The sequence below is a fragment of the Miscanthus floridulus genome, chromosome 14 (genome assembly GCF_019320115.1).
Source record: "Miscanthus floridulus cultivar M001 chromosome 14, ASM1932011v1, whole genome shotgun sequence".
Classification (NCBI taxonomy): Eukaryota; Viridiplantae; Streptophyta; class Magnoliopsida; order Poales; family Poaceae; genus Miscanthus; species Miscanthus floridulus.
The window spans coordinates 86,415,299-86,422,376 of record NC_089593.1 but is presented as its reverse complement, the minus strand read 5'-3'; the positions used below and the strand labels follow the sequence as shown (position 1 = coordinate 86,422,376).

The 7,078-nt window shown below is 39.9% G+C and overlaps 1 non-coding gene across 1 annotated transcript; it reads left to right on the top strand.

Annotated features, from left to right (window-relative positions):
• Positions 1 to 1,340: 1,340 nt before the first annotated feature.
• LOC136506367 (small nucleolar RNA R71) lies at positions 1,341 to 1,449 on the top strand. The gene has a single exon (XR_010771576.1). It is a non-coding gene; the product is annotated as a small nucleolar RNA R71 (small nucleolar RNA).
• The last annotated feature ends 5,629 nt before the right edge of the window (positions 1,450 to 7,078 follow it).

Genomic DNA, 7,078 nt, shown 5'->3' with positions numbered 1-7,078 from the left:
GTTGACTGATTCTTCTTGTGGCTGCCTGGCTTTGTTCTTTCTCCTTCTCCTGTTATTCTTCTTCTTGGCCACTGTTGTATCTTTGGACAGGTATGGCGTCTGTGGATATCTAGGAGATTGCAAGATATGATTCTTGAAAGAAAACTTTTCCTTTCTATCCTTGATTGTGAAACAGATCTTGGCACTGTCCACGTAGATGATGGCTTTTGCGGTGCTTAGGAAAGGTCGACCCAAAATAATGCGTGCCCTTACATCTCCACCTATTTCCAAAACCACAAAGTCTATGGGAAGATATGATTGTCTCACTCGAATAATAGCGTCTTCAAGAACTCCCTTGGGGTAACAGAGTGACTGATCTGCAAGCTGTAAACGCATATTTGTGTACAACAAAGTATCTCCATTAATTTTATTATAATTTATCTTAGGCATGATGTTGATACTTGTTCTGAAGTCACATACAACTTCTTGAAAAATGTGAGGTCCAATGATGATGGGGATGATAGGTCTCCCTAGATCACTCTTCTTTTCCGGCAAGGTATAGTCTATCCACCTCCCCGTCGATGGTTGTATACAGTAATATGTTGTATTGTAAATATCTACAGGATTTACAGTTTCTAGATCTTCTGGTTGCCCCAGAATCTTACCTTTGTTGGGTGGTGGAACAGCAGCAACCAGCTAAGCTATTTGTGATTCTATCATTTTATTAAAGCTATGCTGGTTTTTAATGGCAGAAGCAAAGCTATCCATTCTATTATTTATGTTATTCAGAATTTTAGCATTGGTAGCTACCTTTCTTGATAATCCCTCCATAAGTTTGGATTAGCCAGCAATTAATTCTCTCAAGGGTTGTTGATTGAAATTGTTAAAATTATTACCTTGATAGTTACATTGGTAATTACCTTGGTGGTTCGGTCTTTTGTTGCTGATTTTGCTGAGGACGAAAGTAGTAGTAGTTGTTGACTAAGTTCACATCCTCATGGTTTTCAGGACAGCTATTTCTTAAATGCCCAATATTTCCACACTCTTCACATGCCATGCGAGAATCATGAATATGCATGACTTCTTGCTTCTCATTGGCTCGATCTTCAAGCTTCTTCATCAGTAGGTCCATCTTGGCAGATAGCATATCTACCTCCTTGAGTTGATGCATACCTCCAACCCTCTTGCAGGTTTGAACACGTTCTTCATTCCAACCTTGATTGGAGGCCATCTTTTGCACAAGAGCTGTTGCAGCTGGTATGGTGAATGATAGGAATTCACCTCTAGCAGCAGCATCCATAGTCTCATGGGTACTATTGGTCAACCCATGGTAGAAAGTCTACATGAGTAGCCAATTCTTCATCCCATGATGAGGACATTCCACAATGTAATCTTGAAAGCATTCCCATGCCTCAAGGATAGATTCATCATGTTGTTACTAAAAGCTTGAAATTCTCCCATGCAGAGCGTTGGTCTTGCCCATGGGAAAGAAGTTTGCTAGAAAGGCAGTGGAGCAGTTATCCCATGTAGTATTTTTATCTTTGTTGGTGTAGAACAATTGCTTTGCCTTCCCCAAGAGTCAGAATGAGAAGAGGCAAAGTAATATGGCATCCTGGATTACTCCTTTGATGGTGAAAGTGCTACAAATCTATAGGAAGTGTTGGAGATGTACACTCGCATCTTCATGTGCCTTTCCACAAAATTGGTTTGCTTGCACCATGTTGATGAGAGCTGGCTTGAGCTCGAATCCATTTTCTCCAACATTGACTATCGGTCCAGTACAGATGTTGGCCATAGTTGAAGCAGAGAATATACGGAGAGTCTTGATAGCCATAGCTTCAAATTCTAGTGTTAAGCTTTGCCTTATATGGTTGTCTTCCGACTTTAAAGCTAGAACTTTCTTGAGTTCAGCTCAAGTCCTTCTGATTAATGAATATTATAACAAAGAACATGAATAAGATGAATACTGATTTTGTCATAACAATTGTAACTAGCATATAAAAGTAATGGAGATACAAAAGAGAGAGGGGTACAAAGATTATACTAAACCACGCTCTTGACAAGATCGGGAATCCAAGCGAAGCCTGATTGCCTCCCTCTAGACCTAGCCTAACTAGCTATGCCCTAGAATATGGTGGGGCTCTAAGGATGATTAGGGTTTCTGTCTTCTCAAATGACTTATGCCTCTCTCAGGGGTGCAGGGGCTGATATATATAGGCTAGAGCATCCAACATTTGCTTTTGGATCAAACTGACTCAAAGGATGGCGTAGATGCAACCTAGGAGGCTGTGGAGAACTGACATAACAACGAGGGGCTGATAGGTGGGCCCCAAGGGCCGAGCGGCCCCACCTGGCGGCGTCTTGCCCTCCGCTTCTGTGTGGAGTCCTCTCGAGTCTTCTAGAGTCTTCTGGTGTCCGTTTCGCTGTGGATAAGCGCAATTAAATCTTACATGTAGGTCCACCTTGATAGTTTTCTAGATAAACCCTGTAAAAAATACAGATTCACCAAAACTCATGGAATTTGTTAGTTTAAACTCCTAAACCTTCATTGGTGATTATATTTATGCCCTTATACATGTTATGTTCATGGTTTATAATGGTTGTTAACTACCATCAATAAGTACTTTAGTATTTCATGTGACTAGAAAGAATATATTTAAATGAAAGGAATCTGCAAGCGCATAGATAATATACCATTATAGCACATTATCCGAGAGTATTCTAGTTATTGTTATTTATATTTTTACCACAGGAAAGGTCTGGCAAGGACATGTATTGATAACTTACGCTATTGATGGAGAAGTAAACCATAACCAATATTCTACTCACAACAAGGGTAAGTCAAGAGGTAAATGTATATATGAATAGTGCATAATAAATAATCATTGATCACTCAGTGTACTCCTTTCTATGGTATTAGCATGGTTAAGTAGAATATTAGAGGAATAATTCCTAAGTCATTCTTAATTATAAGTCAAAGCATACATTGATGTGTGCAATTACATCTAGTAGTCATGGCTAAGATCAACTTCATATCTACACATAAGGGATATTACTAAGGAAGATTAAGAACAGAGCTTGACTTCCTTTGTAACTAGATCGTACTTGTATAACTATATTCGGGGAGTGGACTACAAAGGACTCAACGGGTGTGTCACATCCACGATCTACCACATGACCCGAAATATAGGGTGTATCCACAGGTAAACAACGTATAAGCACCACGCTTACACAATGTCAACCACTCACCCATGGTACCTTAGAGTGAGTTCTATATGAACTTATGCATAAATATAAGGATAATCTAGCTATACTAAGTATATAATCAAAGTAGACCATGAACATGATAACTAGGAACATAAACGATATGAATAATGTTGTCATAACAATTGTAGAAAACATATAAAAGTAATGAGAGATACAAAAGAGAGGGGGTACAAAGATTATACCGAACCACGCTCTTGACACGATCAGCAATCCAAGCGAAATCTGCTAGCCTCCCTCTAGACCTAGCCTAACTAGCTATACCCTAGAATATGGTGGAGCTCTAAGGATGATTAGGGTGTCTGTCTTCTCTTGAATTGAATGCAATGCCTGAGGGAGAAGGGTAGGGGCTGATATATATAGGCCGGAGTGTAAAATGGTGTAGATGCAATCTAGGAAGCGGTGGAGAACCGACATAGCAACGGGGGGCTGACAGGTGGGCCCTAGGGGTCGGCTGGCCTACAGGTGGGCTGGCCAGAACCAGCTAGCGGCGCCATGCCCTCCACTTTGGTGTGGAGTCCTCTCGAGTCTTCTAGAACATTCTAGGGTTGTTTTCGCTATAGATAAGCGCGATTAATTCTGACATCTAGGTCCACCTTGACGTTTTTTGGATAAACCCTGCAGAAAATACAGATTCACCAAAACTCATGGAATTTATTAGTTTAAACCCCTAGATCTTGATTGGTGATTATATTTATGCCCTTATACATGTTATATTGATAGTTTATAATGTTTGTTAACTACCGTCAACATTATACTAACGGTGTTTGCCTTTTCTGATCGGAGGACGTGGGTGTACAGATGTTGAAATTTTCTAGACCCTAAGACAGTCCGACCTTACAACTACGAAATACAGGGGCCATCCAAGTAGTCCATAGAACCCGACTATCAGGGGCTAACAACTAGTTCTAATCTATAGAACGCAACAATTAGTTCAGTATACAAACAGGTCTGGACTAATAACACCACTAGTTGACTAATTTTTAGTTGGCTGTTTTTTAGCCATGGCTAACTAGTCGTAGTCCATCCAAACAAGACCTAAGATAGTCCAATACTAAAGAAATCTTGACATGCCGGATCATAGTTTTGATGAAACAACAAAATACAGCTCGTGTCAACTCTTGCGTCGTATATGTGGGGACGTGGGCGTGCAGTCGCGCGCGCGCAATATTTTCCTAAACGGTAAACGATCTCTACACGATCGCCTTCGTTTAGCGTTTAGGCTGTTTACACAGAGTTTAAATGAAGTTAAACGATCTAAATGGTTTTTGTACTTTAAAAAAAATACATATAATTATATATGTACATGTAAAAAATCAAGTATTCTAGCATTTATACATATCCGAGTAAAAATCAATTATTTTGGTATGTATATATATTTATGCATGTGAAAGGACCAAATATAGATATTTATGCATGTAACATATCAAGTGTACACATTTATAAATATAATAAACTTAAGTATACAAATTTATCCATACAAAACTGAACTAGATTTACCTCGTGTTCGCCTAAACAGCCGTTTAAACAGCTGTTTAGCCCGTTTAATGTTGTTTATCTTCATTCCATTTAGGCCGTTTAGACCGTTTTTTACCGTTTAAACGGCCAACCATTTAATTTCTGTTTACCCCCTAAACAAGACAGTTTACCACCGTTTACCATTTACTGGTCATTTAAACCGTTTAGGCGAACACTGCACGCGTGTGGGTCGTGGGGTGGTCCATGAACCACAAACTATATAACAACAGAGACAAGGGTTGAGAGGAAGGCTCTCCAGAGCTCCTACTTTAGTTCCATCCCAAAGCTTTTTCCCTCCACCCTACTATTGGGCATCTTTGTTTTTTTTTCTGCATATTGTTTTCTTTTTTACATATATCATGGATAGCTATGATCATTCTTGGGACATGTCTATGTATTGCTATGTCTTCCGCGAGCTTTGTGTCTGCCGTGGCCTACAAACAAGGGTTGTAGTGCTTGCAGTACATTCTAACTTTTATAGTAGGTGTACCATTGCTTCTGTAGTTGTTCATCATGTTCTTGGCCATCGAAACTACCGTCTTGCTGAGGATCATCTAGGACCCTATGTGTTTGTTGCGGTTCATTTAAATGCAGATCTCCAGACTTTGCTTTCATACCTCTATGAGTTCCGTGGTGTAGAAGTATTTTCTTATCGTATCCGTTATCTTACGATCCGTACAAATGATCCAGAGATTGGTGGAGTTCATGTAGTTCCTTTCAACTGAGCAGTAGCAACATGGTCAAATGATGTTAACATTTAGTATCTATAGCATTAGAGATATGCCCTTGTTCTCTATTTTTGAAATAGGTGTGATGTTCAAGTATCTCATAACACTGATATTTAGATTTGTGTTTTCAATGTTCACTGGAGATAATTGTGATGTTCTTTAGTTTATCTTGTTCTAATAATATCCATGTAAATGGACTTTTGTTGAACTTTGTATTAGGTGGGTTAAACTCTATTGACCAAATATATATAGACAAGTACAGTGTTGACAAAATAACATTTACCTATTTCTTACAAATTGTATGCACGCCTCGTAGTCCGAGTCGTGTAAATTTGACCAGCCTGGACATTTTACTCTGCTACTGAGCTATGACTAGAACTTTTGCCAGATTATCTGTGCTACAAAGAATAGCTGCACCAGTTGTGGATGCATGCATGAAGTACTAGTAAGGTAGTTGGATTTGAAGCAGCATCTTCAGCATAGTCGAGCGAGTGCAGACGATCATGACCTATGAAACCATATAGCCATATCTAGCTAGCTGCTACTCTATAAAACCAAGCAAGAGAAATTGCGTACGAAAGCAAGAGCGACTCTTCTTCACTCTTCAGTCTGCCCCTCGACTGTTGTGAATGCTTGGAGTGAAATAACTACAGAGGCTTTCCTCATGCATTCAATTCACTCATCGCAACTGCGCAAGGGTTGCTTTGTGCCTTGGTTTGTTGAACCAAATACGTATCAGTAGTACTAGTTGTCATGAGTGGTTTTGATCTTGCAAGAACCAAACACGTATCAGTACTCTTTGATAAAATTTGTTGAACTTGCAAGAACCATGCAGCGAGGAGTTCATCTTAACAAGTATCGCCTTAGATCTAATGCATAAAGGATGAGACATAGCTGTTGAATTTTACTGCGATCGCAAGAAAGTGCGGCCACTGTATATTTAATCTCGTAGGACACAGTATAAAAGGGTCATTAGTTTTGAATGTCGTAGCAACCAGTCTGCCCCTCGACTGTTGTGACTGCTTGGATTGGAGTCAAAAAAGTATAGAAAGGACCCATCACAACGACACCAAGCATTCAAGTCTCATACGTGTCATGGTGGTGAAAAGCTCCTTTTCTTGATTCCTTCTTGTGTCTAGCTTTCCTGCCGCATTCACTTCACTCTTGTCAATCGTGCAACATCTATAGGAAAGGAGCATCCCCCTTCCTCGTCCGATAGCATTGCATCAATCTATTTGCTCCCCCTTCCCTCACCCGTTTGCATTTTCCCAATCACGTTCCCTAGTGGTTTTAGGATCTGGATAAAGGTAATGTGCTTCATATCAAACCAGACTATTTGTATGAACTTATTATTGTGTCTGCTAACCTCATTGCTTCCCCCCTTTCCTCGATTGTCATTTGTTCTAACCAAAATCATGTTTACAGATGGCAACTACTTACCATACCATGGATGTGTACTCTACAACAAACGATGTGTTTTGGCAGCTAGGTGTGGTGCTAGGAGAATAGAACAGGTTGTTTGTGACTTGGGGGCATCGTGTACATGACCAAGCTACGCGATGCCTAATCGTTGAAGCTACTGTTTGTGC